Below are 24,116 nucleotides of genomic sequence, written 5' to 3' on the forward strand. Positions count from 1 at the left end.
CAGTGGTTGGAGATCCTGGATAATTTCATATATCATTTCAAGGTGAAATGATGAGACTGTTGTATCATTTTATTTTCTTTCCATTTTTAGAAGAACTTCACGGATATCAACAACAGAAGGTAATATTTTCTATTCATCTATGAATAACTAAGCTGGTAATTTCAGAAAAAATACATGCATTACTAATTTTCTCCTCAAAATAATTTAGGTAACCAAGGAAACAGAACATGCCCTTCAGACGGAAGGAACACACATGATGACTTGGAGATTTCTCAAGACAGATAACAGCATCACCACCATTTTGCCTGCACACTTATTAATACACTTGTGATTTGACAGTGCTTTCATTTCTGTGAAAAGTGTGAGAACAATAAAAATGCCCAGATAACAAATGTTTTATACTCGATACTTGAATGTTTTATGCAATGTAAAAGTCATGATTTAAAATGTGTAAGCTAAGGTGAGGCATGGTGATGTACGCCTGTAATCCCACCACACAGATGGCAGAGGTAGGAGAATCTCCACGAGTTTGAGGCCACCCTGAGACAACATAAGGAATTCCAAGTAAGGCATGGTTAGAGCAAGACCTTACCTTGAAATACAAAAACAAATATTGTATACTAAGTCATGCAATTAAAATACATGAAAACTCATTTTTAACACACAGATAGCTATTATACAGATATGTATTTTTAGCTATGTAAGGCTGTCTGTGGAATGTTGCTGTGAAGTTTGGTAAATATTATGCTATGACTTTATTATTTTATTAGGGATTTATTAATTTAGTGATTAATAAAGTCATAGATAAGTTAGTTTCCAGTTTGACTATGTTTGTGAGATAATTCCTAGGGCTTTGTTTAATTTCCAGTGTACCTGCAAGTATAGATTTATGGTTTTACATTTAGAGTTTTTCATATAGTTTTTAAAACGGATACTGCAGAACAACATAAATTAACTATCATGGCAAAAGTGAAATTTTCCTTTGTTAAAAAGAAATCTGACCACGATCTCATATATTAGAACTGAGGAAAATGGCGTGAAGGCATTTCTTCATTATGCATATATGATTTTTTTTCTCTTTTCAGTTTTATATGAAATAGATGAAATATCAACAACATGAGGCAACATAAAATAAAACATACAATAGTTATTACTTGTCTCTTCAAATCCTGGTAGGAAAACAAGAAGACTCTATCAGTAGGCAAGAAGCACCATTGGTGAGGCATGTGGGACAACAAGAGAAAGGTGTACTAGTCAGGACACTTACACTGTGACCACAATGCATACCTACCCCAAGGGAACCAATGTTTTCATACTTCACGTTTGACAGTTGTATGCAATGCAACAGTGATGATTTCCCAAAAGTGTCAGGGAAACATGATAATGAAAACATATAAAAATGTCTCAATATTTTGCTGTACTGAGCTCTATCATTTCGGTTTTATTATTTAGGACTGTAAGCCTTTTCATCAAATGTTGCATTGACAGTTTGATCAACACTGTGACATGATCTCATTGTTTATTAGAGATTATTTTACTCTAATTCTGAAAGTCACAGTGATAGGGCGTGGTGAAATACACCATTAATCCCAGCACTAGCACTCAGGAAACAGAGATAGGAGTTTTGCTGTGATAATGAGGCCACCCTGAGACTAGATAGGAATTCCAGTTCACTGTGGGTGTGAGCAAGACACTACCTCAAAAACTAAAATAAAACAAAGGGGCTGGAGAGATGGCTTAGCGGTTAAGCGCTTGCCTGTAAAGCCTAAGGACCCCGGTTCAAGGCTCGGTTCCCCAGGTCCCACGTTAGCCAGATGTACAAGGGGGTGCACGCGTCTGGAGTTCGTTTGCAGAGGCTGGAATCCCTGGCGCGCCCATTCTCTCTCTCTCCCTCTATCTGTCTTTCTCTCTGTGTCTGTCGCTCTCAAATAAATAAATAAATAAAAATTAAAAAAAAAAACAAAAACAAAGTCACAGATGTACTGACTTTACTGTTGGGTACTATGTGTTTGATACGTATGTCTGTTTCAGTAAATGTCAGTCATCCTCACAAGTATAGATTGGCATTTTGTCATGTAGAGTTCTACTATTGTGTTTTGAAGCAATCATTACACAATCACATAAATTAGATATGTAGGAAACACCGTAAAAATTTTTCATTATTAAATTGTGCTATGACCATAATTTCCTACATTGATTCTGACTTAAATGATAACAGACACCCTCATCATTATGCATATTCAATCATTTCTGTTTATATTTTTAGGATTTCATGTTGGACATCAAAAACACGAGGTGATACTTCTTATTCAACTTTGAGTCACGAAGCTGGTAAAGCTGGACCGTACCTGGGTGGTTGGGCTTTGGGGCAAGTGTCTTTACCACTGAGTCGTCAATCCAGCCCCAACATTCTCAAAAGAAAAAAAGGTTGAAGAAGAAAAGTGCACCGCGCATGCTCGGAGCAGGGCGGGTGTTGGCTGGGGGCGGGGCATAGGCGGCCGCACATGCGCACAGCGCCCTGCGTGCACTATGATGTCAGCCCGGGACGGCGCGGCGGCTCCGCGTCTGTCGTCGCTGTGGAGACGGAGGCTCCGCCCCGGGGGACGGACGCCCGCGGACCGGACCTGAGCCGGCGGCAGCGCCCGAGGCAGAAGGAGGCTGAGCCGTGGACCGCGCGGTGTCTCAGGCGACGGCAGACGGATGCGTGGACCGACCTGGACCCGCGGAGCTTTAGCTCCTCACAGGTGCGCGCGGCGCCCAGGGCTGGACGGCTCGGCCCCGCGTGCCGACCGCGGGCGTCCCGACCTCCAGGCCGGCGCCTGGCGAAGACCCCGGTTCTCTGCAGACCCGAGGGGGCCGAGCACAGGTCTGCGTCCTGCTGCGTCCAGCCGGTGCCTGGGAAGTGAGGGCCAGGCCGAGGCTTCTAGAAGCAGAGGCTCAGGTAGAGCGGTGGATGTCGATCCAGTTGGGCGTTGTTAGAGCTGGTTTGGGGCCGCGTCCTAAGGAGCTTAATGGTCCCAAGTTGTCACTGTGCAATAATTAGGGCCGTGTGACTTCCTGATGAGTATGCACTCAGGGACTTGAAGAAGTCGGAATGCTACAGACACAAGGATAATTGATAATATAAGATTACTTAATAGTACTATTATGAGACTTTTCTGTCACCCTGTCAATGGTTGAAATCTGTCCACTGATAAAATTAATGAAGTGATTACTATAATTCCTGATTTATTGCATATATGGGAGGGAGACACAATAGTAAAGGTGAAATTAATGTTAAGTATAAAAATTACTGGCGTTAATATAAAGAAGTCAATGAGTATAATAGATTCTAAAGTGATGGCTATTATTTATTGTATGTGAACTTTAGATTCATAAACAAGGATTTTTTGTGATTGTGTTTGATTTAGCCTTCCTCAGCCACCAAAAAGTTTAGATCAATGGTAGGGCTTAGAGGGTATTAGTTTCAGTGATGCTGACAATAGTTTTACAAATGTTAATGATACCTCTTGAGTACTTCTGGTTTTCAGAAAGTGGAATGGGGACAGGCCTTGTTTCATTACTAGAGGTAATGTTAGGAGCAAGCGTGTAATTTCATTGTCTGATTTATGTAAATGTCCCTGGCCTTGAATATATAAAGTTGATTCAAATGGTTGATAAGAGAAGGATTGAGGTGGCTGCTTACTTATGTGGAGTGGGAATTTGCTGTTTCAATTAGGATTGGATAATTACTAAGTTGTGTATTTCAAGGCCTCCTCATATAACTAAAGCATGAGACCTAAAGATGGTGATTATGGACCCTGAGATTACTGTTATTATAATAGCCATTACTCCAAACTTTTTTTTTCTTTGTAAAGAAGGATATAAACCAACATTTTCAGCGGATGGGCCTCCCAGCTTAATTATCTGATTTTACTTATGATATAGTGGACTTTTAAGTGCAGATATATTTAAGAATTAGTTCAAATCTTAACATTGTAGAAATAAAAAGGCTTAATCCTCTGTAATTTCCTGTATGAAAGTAACTTTGTTTTTATTATCGAGGCAAAGTCTCACTGTTGCTCAGGCTGGCCTCAAACACATGGTGACCCACCATGTTTAATCTCTGTACTGCTAGGATTAAAGGCATGTGCCACGATTGCCTACTCAAAATGACTCTTCTTTTTCAGACATATTTCTGTATATAAGGGGTATTATAAAATGTAATAGGTAACAATGCATGTCATATTCAAAGAATTAATGCTAGGGGTATATATTTCATGATAAGTTTGACAGGGCTACAGCTGAAGTGCTTCAGTGAGTGCAGTTTAGAGTTTGATGCTGATAGGATGGAATATAGTGATAGACTTCACGAAGCCAAGGTAGATACAGTTCCTAGACCTATGTCTGAAAGTGGGCATAGGTAGTGGGATCCATAAACTAAGTCTAGAATTGAAGCTAGGGTTGTGGCTACTATAAATAAGGGACTAAATAGGGAGTTTTGGTGAAGTTCTTTAATAAATAAGCTACAGCATAAGAATATGGATGGAGAAGCCATATGGTTTGACAACATTTGATCCTTTTTGCAGTTGTAGATTTTCAGTAGTTTATGTTGATGATTGGGATAAATAATACTATGGTATTAATTAGATATTAATGAGAAGAATTGAACCACTTAAAATTAAGTTTTAAATGTTATGTAATTACCATTTCTACCACCTTAACAAGTCAAGTTCTTGAACAGGTTTGTTGTGGTTACTTTGTTATTGCTGGGATACACCTGACCACAAGCAGCTGATGAGAGAACAATGTTTGTTTGTTTTTTTCTTTCTTTCTTTTTTTGTTTTTTTGAGGTAGAGTCTCACTCTGGTCCATGCTGACCTAGAATTCACTTTGTAGTCTCAGGATGGCCTGGCACTCACAGTGATCCTCCTACCTCTGCCTCCCAAGTGCTGGGTTTAAAGGCATGCGCCACCATGCCCAGCGCCGGACAATGTTTTGTTTGGCTTACAGTCTGAGTCTTGAAAGGGTTAGGAAGCTTCATCATGGCAGGAAGAATTGCTAGTAGATAGAACCCAACCTGGATTACTCCAGTCTGAACTCAGATCAAGTAGGACTTTAATCATTGAAAAATTCATCCTAAGAGTTGCTGTCCTTCAGCATGCTCTAATCCAACATTGATGTCATAAACCCTGTTGCTGAATTCTAGAATGGACTAGTGCTGTTACCCATAGGGTTACTATCCATAGGGTTAATTTATTGGGTTAATTTATCATATTAATAAATTTGTTAAATTCATTCAGAGGAGTTTTTGTTATCCAAAGGTCACTTCAACCAAAATTATTGATTCTGATTTTTTTTTTTTTGATTCTGATTTTTATTGTTTAGTCCATGAGGTTAAAGTTTTGGTAGTGAGCCAGGGGTGCTGGCACATGCCTTTATTCCCAGCACTTGGGAGGCAGAGGAAGGAGGATCGCTGTGAGTTCAAGGCCACCCTGAAAGTACATTGTGAATTCCAGGTCATCCTGAGCTAGTGTGAGACCCTACCTTGAAAAACCAAAAATAAATAAACAAATAAAGTTTTGGAAGTCAATTAAAAAGTTTTAGCTCCAGAAGGTATTCTCAACTATTGATTTATTCCAGACTCTTCACTGGGAAGTTAATTTCACTGTTTGGAAGTAAGAGGCAATTAATTCCTCTTTTTGTCATTCATACAGGTCCCTGTTTAAGGGACAAGTGATTATGCTATCTTTGCATAATTAGGATACTTCAGTTGTTTAACATGGGTCAATGAATATGTAATGTCTCTAATACTATTAGTGATAGAGATTGTTTCTTAATTTTTGAATATAGGGTCTCAATCTAGTCCAGTCTTATCAGTAACTCACTGTGTTACCAGACTGGCCACAGACTCATAGCCATCAATACTACCTCTACCTGGAAAGTGCTTGGAATATAAAAGTTTCTCGTTTCCTGTTACTTCTTTTGCTATTTCCTTTTGGTCATGTTCATGTGTTGATGTAGCCCAAATAATGAAGGTGTGTTTATTATGGAATTATAACTTACCTATTTTTAACTACCAGTGAGTATTTCATTTGATATGCACGTATGTAAGGAGAAATAAATTCTTATTACTTATGTTACTATTATCTCATCTATAACTTTGTAGATTAATCATGTTTAATTTGTTTTATAAATTTAGATATTAGCTAAGTATTTATTTGAGAGTGAGAGGGAGGGAGGGATATGGAAAACAAGAGAAAGCAAGAATGGAAACGACAGGGTCTCTAGGCACTCCAAGTGAACTCTAGTGAACTCTGTGCCATGTTGTGCACCTGTATGTGGGTGCTGGGGACTAGAACCTGGGTCCATAGGTTCACATGCAAGCACCTTAACCACTAAACCATGTCTCCAGCCCATTGAACATTTTTTTTAATTGATACTTTTATACCAACTATAATTTTCTTAGATAATTATGTTTGTTTAGGGCTAGGCATAGTGGGTTATATAGTCCCAGTTTGTTTCACAGCTCTCACATGCTCAGGTTTCTCATTACTTAATAATCTTATCTTCAAGTAGTGGAGACTTTTTGGAAGGTGGAGGAAGTGTGTTACTACGTGCCAGTCTTGACATTAATGGCTTCAGGCACGCTGGGTATTCAAAGCTCACACTCTTTACTGCTCTACTGAGGTGAAGATGTTATCACTAACTGCTTATTCTTTTTTTTTAATTTTTTTGTTCATTTTTATTTATTTATTTGAGAGTGACAGTGCATGCAAGAGGGAGAGAAAGAGACAGATAGAGAGAGAATGGATGCACCAGGGCTTCTGGTACTGCAAATGAACTCCAGATGCGTGTGCCCCCTTGTGCATCTGGCTAATGTGGGTCCTGGGGAATCGAGCCTCGAACCGGGGTCCTTGGGCTTCACAGGCAAGTGCTTAACCACTAAGCCATCTTTCCAGCCCATAACTGCTTTTCTTGACATGTTTTCTTCACCATGAAGAAGCTTCCTTTCAAAACTATCAGCTGAAAATAAACCCCTTCTTTCCATAAGCTACTTTGAATCAAGAAGGTAAATACTACAGAAAGTCATTACTAAGATGTGGGGCTGATGTTGTAAAAAGCTTAACCTTGCAACTTTTAAAAATTTTAGGCTTTAACTATATAAATGACCAGGCAAGGACCTCTAACAACTGCAAATGAACTCCATGTGCTTCCACCACCTTATGAATCTGGCTTATGTAGGAAGTGATGTATTGAGCCTCTGTCCTTAGCCTTTGCATGCAAGTGCACTACCATTAAGCAATATCTCCATCCCCCAACCATGCGATTTTTAATCTTTTGGAAATGGATTTCAGGGGGAATATGGAAGGAATTCAGAACTTTGGACTAGAAAAACCCTTGAAAGTTTTGACAAGCAGATCTTAATGGGCCTTTCTGATGAGAGTTTAAAAGACTAAAATGCAAAGAGAGATGTTACCTGTGGGGCCAATCTTAGGAGATTTCACAGAGGAAAGAGGTCTTTGTCAGGAACTGGGCTACATGCAGTTTGTGTGATATTCTGACTGTTCTGCTTATGTTGTGAGACCTTGTCCAAAGTTAAATTTAGAAGCAATGCACTGATTTGTTTGGTGGAGAAAAATACAGAGCAGAATGATATGAAGGATATAAAGATTGGCAAGCAGGAAGTATGTGCAAATAAGTTTTTAAATTTATTTTTATTTTTTATTGACAACTTCCATAATTGTAAATAATATCCCATGGTAATTCCCTCTCCCCCATCTTTCCCCTTTGAAACTCCACTCTCCATCATACCCCCTCCCCCTCACAGTCAATCTCTCTTTTATTTTGATGTCATGACCTGACCTTTTCCTCCTGTTATGATGGCCTTGTGTAGATAGTATCAGGCACTGTGAGGTCATAGATATCCAGGCTATTTTGTATGTGGAGGACCACGTTGTAAGGAGTCCGGCCCTTCCTTTGGCTCTTATATTGTTTCCACCACCTCTTCTGCAATGAACCCTGAGCCGTGAAAGTTTTGATACAGGTATTTCAGTGCTGAGCACTTCTCTGTCACTTCTTCTCAGCACCATGGGGCTTTCTGAGTTATTCCAAGGTCACCACCATCTGAAAAGAGAAGCTTCTGTAATGAGAAGTGAGAGCAGCATTGATATATGGGTATTAACATTAAGAGAAATGCTTACTGGGCAGTTTGGTGAGCATAGTGTACATTTAGCTGGGCACCAGCAGACTTTATACCCCTAGGGCTTATGATGTCCCCTGTGATAGGTTTTCAGTATCAGGGATGTATTCCATGGATTGGGCCTGCAGTCCAATTAGAGGGTGGTTGGCTTTGCCCATAAAAAGACATGCCGCTATTGTACCCATTTGTTCATTTGGCCTGGCTGGCCAGATATAAGGCTTGCAGTGTCCACCACTGATTTCTCTTCACTGGTGATTTCTCTCTCCAATTGAACTGCATGCTCTGTGGCTTTTTCCAGCTTTCTGTCAGCTGGTCTATATGGAGGAAGTTTTCAGCTCAGCTCCAGCAGGATTTCTCAGTGACCTTGCAGCCCAGGTATTTGGAGTCTTCAGCAATAGGGTTTTACCAGCTATTCCTGGTGGGAAACCAAGGGCCTTGGATATGGCCTGTAGTGTTTTCGGGACATCAGGGACCTCCAGGCCACCAACTCACTAGAAGATATCCCATCCCTGCCACTGAAAATTTTCTAGTAGCAATCTATGTCTCCTGAGTTTCCTAGTGTCTTCTGCAGTTTTGCACTTGAGTGTTTTAAAGTTTTCATTGTAGATATCCTTCACTTCCTTGATTAGGTTTTTTCCAAGGCACTTTATTTATTTATATTTTTGATGCAATTGTGAATGGGAATCATTCTTTGATTTCATCCTCTGTGTGTTTGTTGTTAGCATATAGGAATGCTACTGATTTATTTGTATTGATTTTGTATCCTGCTACATGGCTGTAGGTGTTTATCAGCTCTAACAATTTGTTGGTATAGTCTTTAGGGTCTTTTTATGTATAGAATCATGTCATCTGCAAATAATGATAAACTTGATCCCTTCCTTTCCAATTTGTATCCCTTTTTTGTGTGACTCTTGACTTATTGCTATGGGTAAGACTTACAGGACTATATTAAATGAAAGTGGGGACAGTGGACACCGTTGTCTTGTTCCTGATTTTAGTGGAAAAGCTTCACATTTTTCCCCATTTAGTATTATGTTGTCTGTAAATTTGTCATAAATAGCCTTTATTATGTTGAGATATGTTCTTCTGACAAAAGAGAGGAGACATAAATTAATAAAATGAGAGATGAAAAAGGCACCATAACAAGGGATACCAGAGAAATTCACAATATCATAGGAACATAGTATAAGAACATATACTGCAGTAAGTTGGAATATATGAAAGAAATAGATGATTTCCTTGATTTATATGACCTATCTAAGTTAAACCAAGGTGAACTTAACCACTTAAATAGACCTATAACAAGTATGGAGATTCAAGTAGTTGTCAAAAATCTCCCAACTAAAAAATATCCAGGCCCAGATGGATTGACTTGTGAATTTTACCAGACTGTCATGGAAGAAATAATAACATTGCTTCTTAAACTATTCCACAAATTAGAAAAAAAAGGAATCCTACAAAACTCCTTCTACAAAGCCAGCATCACTCTGATACCAAATCTAGGCAAACTTAGAATAAAAAAAGAAAATTACAGACCAATCTCCCTCCTGAACATAGATGTAAAAATTCTCAACGAAATATTGGCAAGCAGAATACAAGAATATATCAGAAAGATCAATCACCCTGACCAAATAGGCTTTATCCCAGAGATGCAGGATTGGCTAAACATATGCAAATAGATAAATGTAATACATTATATAAATGGACTGATGGACAAAAATCACATGATCATCTCATTAGATGCAGAAAAAGCATTTGACACAGAGATCACAGATATTGGTCTTAAAGGTAAATCATTATTTGTCATGGGGAAGTTTTCAGTGCTTTAATTTCTGAATCACTGAGTACATTTTTAAAGATTCGCAGCAGTAGTTAATTCCTGGATATTTCTGCATTAAATCTGAGAAATAACTATAAATGTAGACCAAGTATTTCTTTTATTAATGAGCAAACTCAGGAAGTTAAGTATTTTGTGATAATTCTCTAAATGAAACTTTGATCATAACCAATAATTATTTCTGACTTATGTGGTATTTGTGCCTTTTTCTTATAATTATATAAAGCTATACAGATATTTAAAATACATTATATTTGTTTACTTGAAAGCAGAGGAGACAGAGAGTTGGAAGGAAGCAGGGAGGGTGAGAGAGAGGGAATGGACATGACAGGGTCTCTTGACAGTGCAAATGAACTCCAGATGCATTTCCACTTTGTGCATGTGGTTTACATGGGTACTGTTGATTTGAATTTGAAGTACCAGGCTTTGCAAGCCAGCATCTTTAAGTTTTATGCCATTTCTCCTGTTCCCACTATAAGTTTTCTATAAGAGATTTTGTGTAGCAAGTAGATGACATAGTTGTAGGGGATATGTTTTTGATATAAATTGATAGTTATGTAAACAGGAGATGGGTTATGTTTTAAGGCTACTCAACTAAGCATTTATGTGCAAATAGCTTAAGTTGTAGCTAGATTTTTAACCTCTTGAATTTTCTTGTACTTTAAGGACAATTTATATGTATTATTTATTTATTATTTATATATGTAGGAGAAGATTGGGTGTACAGATCCGTTGTTGCTGTAAACAAATGTGAGATATCATTTTTCCAGTGTTTGCATCTGCTTATACATGTGTGACTTAAGAATTAAACATGGTTTGTAGCCAAGTACCTTTAATGGCTAAGCCATCTCCCCAACCCCCTTTTGTACCTTTTCAAAAGTTTATTGACATTTTTCATATAGATCCATAATGTACTTTGATCATAACTCCCTCTCTTTCCATCTTTAATCCTCTTTTCCATTGTCCTTCCACTGAACCACTTCTTTATCCAGCTTGTTCCTTTTCTATTTTTAGGTGTTTTTTGACCTCCTTCATCATCTATCTGGAAAGGTTGATGTGTCCAATATTGTGTAGGTCTTGTGCAAGTAATGACACCTGCTATGAGGTCATGGGTACAAAGGACATGCCCGTGCTGTTCCCTAACCTTGACCCCCACTTCTTTCACCTAGCCTTGTCTCCCTCTAGGTCTGCATTTCCTTCCCCCTTGCCTTCTTCATGGGCTTTTTCTGCACTTACATGGCATAGCCTTCCACCTTGTCTACTTTGCCCCACCCTTGTCTTTCTGCTCAACCTGAGCTTCAGATTCCATCCAGGATGTCACTGGTGCTGCAGAACTGAACCTAAGCAGCAGGTTTTGCAAACAGATGCATTTCATTTTCCCAGCCTCTGCTTGTTTACAACAGGATCTTAATTTGTAGGTCAAGTTGACGTGTAACTCACGGTTCAGGCTACACTAGCCTCCCACCTGCAGAAATATTCACAACTCAGGCTCCTGTGTCATGGGTTTACAAGCATGATTTACCTGCTCCATTTATTTTATCTCATTTGGTCCTTTGTGTGTAAGAATAAAACTTGAGATTTTCACGTGATGGTAACATGATTTTGTTTTCTTCTTTGTTTCTTGATGTCATGTAGCCATGCCTGTTATTATTTTTGGTTGTGTCAACTTGCTGTGGGAGTCTCTGTTTGGTGCCTTGTAAGAAGTCAGGATGCTACCAATTTGATCCTTTTCGTGCAGCACAATCAAGAAGAAAGTATTACGGAGACCGAAATACTAGCACTGATGTGACCGAGAAGGGCAAGTAGAAACTTTAAAAGCTCTTATGTGGGATGATGAAAAATATAAAAAAAAGCTAATCGGAAATTTGTTAGAAAATTGATCAGAATACAGACTAGTCTGATGTAAATTGGTTGACGATCTGAATCTTTTTCACATTTTAAAACAGGTGAATTTCATGTAGTAAAAGACAGTGTAAGATTTCTGTATTCTACCATTTTGTTGACACTAATTTACATTTTAACTTTTATTTTATTTATTTTTTTCACAGTTGGTAAGTGTTTATTCTGTCATTTGAAGAGATACTGATTTCTAGTAAGCACACAAATGCACTACACAATATATTTGGAACAAAAAATGTAATATGCAGTAGTATTTTCTTTACTATAATTGTTCCAATGTCTATTGGATAAAAACATAGTTTTAAATTAAAAATTAGAACATACAATAAGGGTGTTTCCTAATATCATACCCACATATTCAAATCTATGTTTTTTAAAAATTATTTTAATTTTGTAATTTAATTTAATTTTAACTTTGTAATTATATTTAAATTATCTTCTCTTACCATTACTTTCATAAACATTTCTTTTTTTTTTAAATTTAATTTATTAGTTTTCTTTTCAGCAAATACAGGCAGTTTGGTACCATTGTTTAGGCTCATCCATGACCTACCCCCTCCCATTGGACCCTCCTTGTTGATGTAAATGGGTCGTGCATTGTGGCGTTAGCCCACAGTTATTGGTATGATAAGTGTCTCTGCATATCATGACCCAACATGTGACTCTGACATTCTTTCCGCCCCCTCTTCCGCAAAATTCCCCTGAGCCATATTGGGTTCATTTTTGGTCTGCTTCAGTGCTGAGGTGTTGGGGGCCTCTGAGGCTCTGGCTCTCTGATTTGGTAGGAGTTGATTTTTCTCTGTGTTGGTCTTTGTGCTGGTACCCGGTTAACCAGGAAAACATCACCCTTGCTTGTTTCACCAATTGTCCTTAGTTTCATTCGGGCCCCTTTTGAGGTATGTTGGGGCAGCTCTCTCCTTAGGATCTGCATCTATCTGAAAAAGAGAAGCAGATTCTCCAATGGAGAGTAAGTTAGCACCCGGAAAATTGAGATAATAATTCCTTTTTTGATAGAGAGTTTCATAGGTGTAGGCCCTCTCGTAGCCCATGATTGATGATAGCTTGATATTGGAGAGGGGGCTTATGTTTGGGTATGGTTCTGACTTGTTTCCCAGCATCAGCTATGGGTCTTGTACCACTGAGGGGATCTGTTAGCCAAATCAAGAGCATTTGGTTCCCCACTATGGCTGTGTGCCATGATTGCACTTGTGTGGGCATCACATCAGGTTATTTGTTGCTAATTAGGTTAGACAATGAGTTGCTTGGACAGATCTTGGTCATTTCCCCCAGTTGCCCATGTTGCACCTTCTGGCACTGGACATGCTGACTGTCTGGGGACTGACTCTGTCCTGGTTTTCAGCCATGCCATTCCATTTTACGTGTCAGCTGCGTATGGAGTCTTCAGCAATAGGGTCTTACCACTGACCTTTGGTGGGTCATCAAGTACTCTGACAGAAGTCTGTCATTGTTTTGGGAAACCTTGTAAGTTTCTCTGATCAAAAGCTCCTTGTAGATGGTAGCCCCAAGCTGGAAGTGGGGGTTACAGGTCAGTGCCCACTAAGAAATTGAGGAAAAACATAACTAATATACAAGAGGTAGAGAGGAGAGAGATAGAGGGGAGAGGGGGAGAGGGAGGGAGGGAAGATGTAGAAGATTTAGGTTAGTCTTGATCCTACCCTCTCCAGTGTCTTGTGGTTCAGGTGTTTCCTGTAAGGGTCTAGTGAAGGTTCAGCCAATTGGTCTGTCTTAAGAAGTAGAATTTTATGGTACCAATGCCGTTTGGGTCCAGATTACTGTTTTCCACCCTTCGATGCCCTCCACGCCCTCCCCATCCATCCTATTCTCTAATCCATGAGGTGCTTGCTGGGTATGTGAGGTATCTTGGGTAGATTCAGGTTAGGTGTTGTAGATGAGTGAGCCTATGTGTCGATTTTTTTTCTGTGATTGGGTAAGTTCACTGAGAATGATCTGTTCCAGGTTCAACCATTTTTCCTCAAATTTCTTTGTGTCATTTTTTTCTTACTGCCGTATATATCACATCTTTGTTATCCATTCTTCTAATGATGGGCATCTGGGTTGATTCCAGCTTTTAGCTATTACGAATTGAGCTGCTACAAACATGGTTGAGCAAATCTCTCTGGCCTGTGGTTTGAAGATTTTAGGGTAGATGCCCAGTAAGGGTATAACTGGGTCTGTTGGTATTTTTATAGTCAGCTTTTTCAGGAGTCTCCATATTGCTTTCCAAAGTGGTTGTACCATCCTGCATTCCCACCAACAGTGAATGAGTGTCCCTGCTTCTCCACATCCTCGCCAGCATTTATTTTCATTTGATTTTTTGATGTTGGCTATCCTTATTGGGGTAAGGTACAATCTCATAGTTGTTTTAATTTGCATTTCTCTGATGATTAGGGATGATGAACATTTTCTTAAGTGTGTGTTTGCCCTTTGTATATCTTCCTCTGTGAATTGCCTGTTCAGCTCTTTGCCCCATTTTGTGAGTGGGGTGTTTAGATATTTGAGTTCTTTGTAGATTCTAGAGATTAGGCCTCCATTAGTTGGATGTCCAGCAAATATTTTCTCCCATTCTGTGGGTAATCTGTTGGCTTTGATTATTGTATGCTTGTCTTTAAAGAAACTCTTCACCTTCATGTGATTCCATTGGTTGAGTGACTGTTTAAGATCATGAGCTACTGGGGTTTTGTTTGGGAAGTCTTTTTCTATTCCTGTATCATGGAAAGTACTTCCTAAATTTTCTTCCAGTAGTAGTCGAGTTTCTGGTCTTATGTTGAGGTCTTTGATCCATTTGGACTTGAGTGTAGTGCATGGTGAAATGTGTGGATCAAGTTTCAGTTTCCTGCATATGGTTATCCAGTTTATCCAGCACCATTTGTTGAAGATGCTGTCTTTTTTCCAGCCTATATTGTTAGGGCCTTTGCCAAATATCAAGTAGCTATAGTTGCTTGACCCAAAGTCCTCAAGTCTATTCCATTGGTCTATACTCCTGTTTCTATGCCAGTACCATGTTGTTTTTATTACTATGGCTTTGTAATATAGCTTTAGATCAGGTATAGTGATGCCTCCAGAGGTATTTCTTTTGCTGAGATATGTTCAGATGTGTGAGGCCTTCTGCCTTTCCATATGAAATTTGAGATCATTTTTTCTATCTCTGTGAAGAACACTGGTGAGAATTTAATTGGAATCACATTAAATCTGTATATTGCCTTTGGTAGGATTGCCATCTTCACAATGTTAATTCTGCCTATCCAGGAGCATGGGAGGTCTTTCCATTTTCTTAAGCCCTCCTCAATTTCTTTTTTGAGTGTTTTTATGTTTTCATTGTATAGATCTTTCACTTCCTTGGTTAACGCTATTCCAAGGTATTTTATTTATTTTTGTTGCTACTGAAAGTGAGACCATGTCCCTTATTTCTTTCTCTCTATGTTTGTCATTTGCATATAGAAAGGCTACTGAATTTTGTGCATTGATTTTGTTTCCTGCTACTTTGCTTTAGGAGTTAATTACCTTCAAGAGTTTTGGGATGGAATGTCTCTGGTCTCTTACATGTACAATCATGTTATAAGCTAATAGAGCTAACTTAACTTCTTCCTTTCCAATCTGTATCCCTTTTATTTTGTTCTCCTATCTTATTGCTTGAGCCAGGACTTCCAGTATTATATTGAATGAAGAGGTGAGAGTGAACAGCCCTGTCTAGTTCCTGATCTTAATGGCAATTCCTCCATTCTTTCTTCATTAAGTATTATTTGGGCCTACACAAAAGTCAGGTAGTGACTCCCAAACTGTGTCCTGGTGCTTCGTGCTTGTTGCTGGGACAGACACCTGAGCAGAAGCAGCTTATGGTATAAAGGGTTTACTTCAGGCTTCATGGCATGCACAGGAAATCTGTGCTACATCTCCAGAGCACTGAGGAAGTAGTTCCAGTGAACTGTCTCTGACAAGGGGGCTTGAGCTATAATACCCCAAGGCAACCCCAAGAAACACACCTCCTCTAGCAAGGCACCACCTCCCAAATTGCCACCACCTAGGGATTGAGTATGAGGCTTAATCACAAACTCATGAGCCTACGGGAAACATTTCACACTGAACCTATCTCAGTGCATTACAGAAGTCATCTCTTTGGTGAAAGACCCTCAGGGCTTTGGCCTGACTTCATGGTTCTGGGTGCCTGGGGCAAGCATTGTGGGGTGAACAATACTAAAACTTTCCTGACCTCCTCTGCTTGTTTTTGTGTTGGAGGGATGAGAAGAGAGCCTGTATGTGCTGAGTGCCCACTGACAACTAGACATGGTGTGAGATACTATGCCTTCACGCAAACCCAGTGACTGCTGGTCTTGATGCTGTGAGGAAAGAAGCTATGTAACACACAGAGCACACTTGCTAAAAGTTTCATTATGAGAGGAGAATCCCATTCTGTCATGGATGTCTGGAAGAGCAGCCGTATGTATCTCCGTAGAGTGTCAGTGAAAAGGGGAGGGCCCAAGTCCTGCTTCCCTCCCCCAGCGCAAGGTCTGTTGAACTTGTGTGTGGGAACATTGATGACTAACGTAAGTCTTGCCCCTGTATCCCTACTACTCTGCTCTCCTGGGTACAGGGGGACAGCTCTGGCTCAGCACGTCTGAGGTCACTCTGACCCTCCCTTATTCCTTCTGGTCTTGTTGTACTTATTTAGCCAGGCCAGTGGAAAACACATGTACTGTTCTAGGAAATACAGAGATAACATTTTGCATGGACTAAAATACTATTTCAACATTAATCAGGTTTTTTTTTTTTTAATCAGAAATAGTCCTTAAGATTTTCTTGAGGTGTTGTCCTGCACTTAGGCTGGCACGAATGGAATCCGGGGCTGGATGATTGAGGGCAGCATGACTGGTATATTGTAGGATGGTGAGCTGAGTGCCTGGTGTGTTACCCACCAGGTGCAGGAGCATCCCTTCCCTAATTGTAGCACCAAAAATGTGTGCAGACATGAGCACCTGTCCTCTGCAGCTAGAAACACTTTTTTGTGAAGCTCTGCCTATATGACTTTGCTAAAGCACAAAACTGAAATCATGTAATGGTAATGTGCATGTCAGGCTTCCTTTTCGTATGTGGTGGTTTGAATGGAAAATGTGCCCCATTGTGTCATGCACTTGAGATTGAGCCTCAGACTTGATACCCAATCAGTGGATCCTTGCTGGAGGAGGAGTGTTCTGAGGGCAGGCCTTGGTATCTTATGATCCAACCCCATTGCCAGTGCTAGCTAGCTCACTTTGTTTGCTTTTACCCAGCTGATGATAAGAGGTGAGGACCAGCTATTTGCTTTCTGTGCTTTCCTGATAAGATGAAGCTTCTCCTTGATATTGTAAGGCAAACCAAACTCTTTCTTCCATAAGCTTCCTATGGTCAAGTAATGTGTCTCAGCAACAAGAAGGTACCTGCTACTGTGTGTGTGTGTGTGGTGTATACACGTGTGTGTTTTGTCTCCCGTGCACATGCTTGAAGAGAGTAGAGGAGAATGTTGGGTGTTACTTTATTGCTGTTACTTGTAGTTCACAGAGACTGGTCTCTTTCAACCTGGAGCTACTGTTGGTCAGCAAGCTTCAATGGTTCTCTGGTCTCCATACCCTAAGGACTGGAGTTACAAACATGTATGTATGGCCATGCCCAGCTTTTGCATGGGTCCTGGGGAGTCAAATTTGGTGTTCTCTTGTCCAAGAGTCCCTCATACTTAGCCATCTCTTCACCCAGAATACCATTCTTTAACTGTCATTCTAATGTCCAGCAACTGCATTCTGGGTTTTCTTAAAATTAAGTTTTATGTGGTAATACATACCACTGCATGTAAGTGTAGGTCAGAGGTCAACTTTGAGTTGTCTAGGTTCCATTTTCGGACAGGGTTTCTTGGTGCTGAAAAAAAAAAAAAAAGCTAGATGGCAAGTAAATGTTAGACTAGCTGACCAGCCAGCTTTGGAATTCTTGGCTCTGCTTCTATTGTCATTGTCATAGGTACATCAGTGTCACAGATATATGCAGCCTTTTGCCTCCAGAAGTAGGTGGGTACAGGTGAATTGAACTCTGGCTGGCAGAGTAAGCACCTTAAACCAGGAATATTTCTCCCCAGCCTGTCTTTTGGTTTTCCTTCTTTGAAGCACTAGCGATGGCCTTGTATGTGATTGTCAATCATTCTACCACTGAGCTATACCCTTAGTTCATATATATTTTTTATTTTAGTGTTTTGATACAAGGCCTGATGTGATAAAAAATTTTGTTTTTATTTGTTTCTTTTTTTAAAAAACTATATTTTATTTACTTATTTGAGAGAAAGAGGTAGAGGGAGAGAGAGAGAGAATGGGCACATCAGGGCCTCCAGGCACTGTGAACGAACTCCAGATATGTATGCCCCCTTGTGCATCTGGCTTACGTGGGCCCTGGAGAATTGAACTTGGATCCTTTGGCTTTGTAGGCAAACGTCTTAACTGCTAACTGATCTCTCTGGCCCCTGTTTCTTTCTTTTTCTGTGCTTTTTTTCTTACTTTATTTTGAATTTCTGATGTTCTGTGTCTTGGGGGTTGGTAGATGTTTTATTTTACTTTTTCTTTGGTATTCATATGTATGATGTGTGTCTGTGTGTGCATGTGTGAGTGCAGTGTGCATATGCTATGGTGCATGTTGAAGGGCAACTTCAGGTGTCAATGCTCACTATTTACACTGTGTGAGGCAGGGTCTCTTGTTCACCATTACGTTCACAAGAGCTGACCCATGAACATCAAGTGGATTAATTTATCTTTACTTTGCTCCTTGCTCCCTTCTAAATAGAGATATGCACTGGTAATACAGACACTGGCACTATAGCTTCTGACTGTTACATGGGTACTGGGGACTTGAACTCATATACTCACATGTCATAAGCACTTTATCCACTGAGTAGGTTCCTCAACTTATACTTCGTGTATTGTACTGAAAGAAATCTCCTGTGTAAACAGAAGAGATGACACTCAATGTCCTGAAAAATGCCATGACCTGATTTGCATTTTAAAAACATTATTCAATTTCTTTTCAATGCATATGCAGTGCAGATGGGTAGGGGAGACACTTAAAGATGACTTCAATGAGAAATTATGGTATGTACTGCACCAGATATATGGCATAACTTGATAGAAATGGCCATATTCTGTAATATTCTCAACAGCCTTAAGAGAATTTTCAAGTATGTTAATATAAACCTTGAGTGAAACCTTGAGTTTGTGAGCCAGATAGCCTTCTGAGTGCAGCAGTGAGCCATGGGAGACCTTGCTTCAAGTGAGGGGAAGTTGATGACTGACACCTAAAGTTGGTCCTCTGTGAAAGAGAGAGGCTGAGCTGCTGCCCGTCATGAGACCAGTTTGCAGCCTGGGTGACTGGAATAGTGGATTTTCCAACTACCAGTGGTCTGAAAACAGCTCTGCATACGGGTTTTGAGGAGACTGTTGCTGTACTGTGAGTCTGAAATGTGTCCCATGTGTTATGTTTTGAGTATTGTTACCTGGCTTGTGGCACTTCTTTGGGAAGCTTGTGGAACCTTTATAAAGTGGGACTAGCTGACAGATGGGTCTTTGAAGGTTATCCCCACTGGTGGTTCCAGTCTCTCTCTCTACTGCCTGGTCTGTTGTGATGTGAGGAGCCTCTGCCACACCCACACTCTGTTATTCCTTACCCACCATGATGTACCAAGGCTTTCTGAACTCTGAGCAAAAATAAATCTTTCTTCCCATAAGTGGTTTTTGTTGGGTGTTTTGTCACATGACAGAAAAGTACCACCACAAATTTGGCTTAGATATTTTAACTTTACAATAGCTACAAGGTTAATGATAGACAACAAAGAATATATTTGAGGCTGATTATTAAGCAGCTGAGAATGATGGTTCTGGACATAGTAGCAGCCAAGGAAGAGACTGGGTCTTTACACATATGAAAAGATCATCAAAGTTTATCTACTTGCAACCTAAAAGACAGGTATGTAGTCATAAGTGCAAGTGGGTAGGTAGACAAATGATAGAAATTAGTGTGAGGCTTTTTCTCCTGAAATCCCTCTCATCTCCAGAGACTTAGAATGATCACGTGTGGCATCTGCTTCTTTATAGGCTCATCTCCCTCAGCCAATATGTGTACTGTTTGCTCACATTAGTAATCTTAGGTACAGCCTATAGACTTTATTAACGCAGACGAAAATTATACAGAGTAGAGAAAAATAGCATTATCTTACACCTTAGCCTTTCCTTTAACAGACATCTGAATTGATCAACTTATAAAGCAAAAAAAAGTTATTTAGACTCATAGTTTTAGAGGTTTTAGACCATGGTTGCTTTGGGCCTATGGAAGATATGGAAGCAATCAGTGGAGAAAACACTCAGCTTCTGGTGAGGAAGAGGAGAGAGAGAAGATGAGAGGAAAGTGAGGGAAAAAGACAGGATTATCGAGAGAGAGGGAGAGAGAGGCAGAGAGAGAGGAGGCTAATGTGCCAATGTCCTCTTCAGGAGAATGCTCCCAGTCATCCAACTTCCTCCCCATCTAGACCCCAGTTTTCTCTCTTCACAGGTTAGTTTGTCTTCACTGTTCTAGCACTTCCTCATGGTAGTAGTGTCACAGGCTGTCAATCATCTCTCCAAACGTAGGCTAAAGATCAGTCTACACTAACTCACAGCTGGCTAACCAGATCTTAAAAAAGTCAGCTTATTTTTTACTGTTCAAACCCATTGCTTAGCTTTCTAATTTAATTTAACTTGAAAGTATTTTTATCTATTTATGAGTACAGAGAAAGAGAGTGTGAGTGAGAGCGGGTGTGCCAGGGACCCTTAACCTCTGCATATGAACTCCAGACAGATGCACTGCTTTGTGCATCTAGCTTTCCGTGGGTGCCAGGTAATAAAACCCCAGACCACCAAGCTTTGTAAGCAAATGCTTTTAACCACTGTTCCATCCCTACATCCCCACCCCTTTTTTGCGGTATATTATCTATCACTGTAGCTCAGGCTGACCTAAGGGATTTGGTAGCACTTTTTGTGATGCATATTTAAGACAAAGGCAACCAAAACACTATTTGTTCTTCAGCTAAATGGAGGTTTTAATACATGACTAAATGTTTTATCCCAGTTGTTCTTTTCCTTAAGGTAGCCTCTTAGGAATTCAGTCATTGGAAAATAGGAGTTAAATAAAGAACAAGGAAAAATCCCAAACACAATTCAAAGGAATAAGCCTTTGAGCTGTCCAGAACACAACAGTATGTTTCAGCCCTTGTCCTTGTAGGTTTTGTTTATTTCTGTTTGTCTTGTCTCTAGGTTTATAATTATCTTTGCTGCACATTCCAACTTATTCAAGAATGGTGTAGACAATGGTAGAACATGGAAGCTCAGGGGCAGAATACTGGGGTGAAATGGTCCCAGTGGGGTCTGGAGATGGTATGATGGAGAAGAGAGGTGGCAGGAGGGTTCAGCAAAATTAAAGATGTTATGAATAAGTCATGTGGAAATATATATATGTTTAATATTTATATTAAATTTTGTGTTTGTGTGTGTCTGTGTTTGGGCAGAATTACCCTATGGAGGTGGATAATATTATACCCATGAAGCAGAGATCATTACTATAATATTTCAGTGTTATGGTAGGGGAGAGAAAAAAAGGTGGTAGGGAGAAGGTGGGTGATGAATGACTTTCAGTCAATACTGGGTATTTCTACCAATAATCAACCTGTCTGGTTAGTTTCCTGAGCCCTTCTCCATTCTACAAGCCCCCCTTTCCAATGGAACAGTGGATTTCTCTGGCCTCCTTGTGCCATATGTAGGTGGAATGGCCTGTGACATCACAATGCTGCAGCTCATCCAGAGTCACCAGGGAAACTGTAAACTTAATGCAGTGAGGCTCTAGTGGTGAAGAGGTAGTAGTGAGATTAATTTTCTTGTTTCTCTACCCAGCAAGATGGCAGAGGAGGCAGCTTGCAGTCTACTTGCAGGTGAGACCTCTCAGCAGCAGGTGGGGTGGTGGTCAGGAAGGTCTGTGGGGCTGTAGATGCTCCCTGGACATCGCTGAGATGATCCCGGGCTATTGGCCCTGCCACGAAGCACAGCCTGCTCCAGGGCTCTGTCCACAGTGTCAGCACATCAATGCCAACTTTCCATCACAATGTTTTACACTTACAGACATTGCCTTCACTGTTCTGTGGATGGGGACAGAAAGTAAAAACCAACATTGTTAGGTGCTATATGCTAAAAGAAAAAGAACAGGATGGAGAGTAGATGAAGTCTTGGTTTTGCTAGCCTGTCCTTAACTCAACTTAAATGCTAAAAGTGTTTGGGGTGTGACAAATGGATATAGAAAGCTAGTATGTTTTATTAACAAAATTGGGAATGTCCTGAGTTTATGAAGTTCATTTATGGCTTTCCCAATGTTTTCTCCATGTTAAACCTGTGCATCCTTCACGGAGTCTTCAGAGAATTAGATAAGCTGTCAATACCCAGAGTGATGGAAGTACTAGACATTATTCACCTATACATTTTCTTCCTTTCTAAGCTTTTTCTTTATTTCTTTTAACTGCCAGACATCGTGTTTATAGACTGTGCTACCTGCCTGCTGCTATCTTTTGGGAGCTTGAGGTTAATAGTAACTGCAATGATAACCTGTCATTTTCCAAACCCAGCTGAAGCCAAGAATTAACACAGCAAATTTTACACTTTGGAAGACTTATGTTTGTCCCAGCCTAAGTTCCCACAGGCTTGGATTGTGCACTGATACAATGCCTCAAGGAGTTTCTATCAGCAGATATTTGTAAAGCATAGGTTCATGTTAATTAATGAAAGAATCAGTAAAATATTTCTTTCTCAAGAGAAAAACAAGTTTCCTTAAATGTTTAAAATGGGTGTGTTTTACAGTAACTAGACTCACAGTGTTGCTGTATATTGGACAGTGCATGCTATGCATCAATGCCATTATTTATGGATTTAATATTATTTTCACATCTTTGTTGTTTGCTAATTTGCATGAGATCGAGCACATGCATATACAGGTGTGGGGGCCTGAGGTTGACATTAACTGTCTTTCTAAACTCCTGACTTCTCGTTTTGAGACAGGTCTTGTCACTGAACCCAGAGCTCACCGCCTCATTTAGCCTAGTTAGTTTATAGACCCCAGGGATCCTTCTGGTTCTTCTCCCTCAGCACTGTGCACTGGGATTACAGACACATGACCACTGTCAGCTTTAGAGAGGGTGTGTGTGTGTGTGTGTGTGTGTGTGTGTGTGTGTGTGAGATCTCAGGTGGAGGATAGTGGAAAACTTTCTGGTTGTCCGGATCCTCTTCAGTCCTCTTCATTTGAGATTGTAGACAGGGTTTCTGTCTCTTCATCTCCCTCTGCTTTTCTTTTTGCTGTCTGACTGCTTCTGGAAAATTTTCCACCTCTCTTCTCTCCTTTAGAGTGTTGGCCATACAGAAGCCTGCTATGGATTTCGGGTTTTTATATAGAAGTGTCAGCTTTGATTGGCAAGGGCCTTATTTACTGAACCATCTCCTAAGTACCAAAATGATTCTTTTTTTTTTTATTTTTTTGGTTTAAGTTGCAGTTTAAAACATTACATAGGCAACCACACATGGTAGTACTTCACTAGTAGTTCATCATTAGCCACATAATGTACCTCAGTTGTGTAATTCACATGAGATCAGGCACATTCAGGGTCAAAGACTTAGTTTGTAATTCAAAACGATCATTGTATTTTCCTCAAATGGGGATTTTGTTGAGGGAAGATTCCAAGGTAGGGTCTCACTCTAGCTCAGGCTGACCTGGAACTCACTTTGTAGTCCCAGGCAGGTCTCGAACTCACAACAGTCCTCTTATCTCTGCCCCTTGAGTGCTGGGACTAAAGATGTGCACCACCATGACCAGCTAGGCCCAATTTTTAATTGGATAACCACATTGAGATGTGTGTACATGGTAGAAAGCTATGGAGTTTAAGAAAAAAAGGGACCATTTCTATCTTCTGTTTCATGAAAACTTTTTACATGTAAGGATGATATGATACCCATTTCAGTATCATTCAATGCATGAAAATTCCTGTCCATTTTTTTCTTCTTTGAATTTTAAACTATTTTTCTAACAAACAGTCTTTTTAAGGGCTAGAGACAGTGAATGGAAGAGGAACAATTTGGAAATACTTACTCTCTCAAGGAATGATTCTGG

At 40.0% G+C, this 24,116-nt stretch overlaps 1 long non-coding RNA gene across 1 annotated transcript in view; it reads left to right on the forward strand.

Moving 5' to 3' along the window:
- Window positions 1-2,658: 2,658 nt before the first annotated feature.
- LOC123455743 overlaps window positions 2,659-24,116 on the forward strand; it is a 46,796-nt gene continuing 25,338 nt past the window's right edge. The window contains exon 1 of the long non-coding RNA XR_006634114.1: window positions 2,659-2,744. This is a non-coding gene — a long non-coding RNA (uncharacterized LOC123455743). The remainder of the gene's footprint in view (window positions 2,745-24,116) is intronic.

This window comes from Jaculus jaculus, chromosome 18, assembly GCF_020740685.1.
Source record: "Jaculus jaculus isolate mJacJac1 chromosome 18, mJacJac1.mat.Y.cur, whole genome shotgun sequence".
In the NCBI taxonomy this organism is placed as follows: domain Eukaryota; kingdom Metazoa; phylum Chordata; class Mammalia; order Rodentia; family Dipodidae; genus Jaculus; species Jaculus jaculus.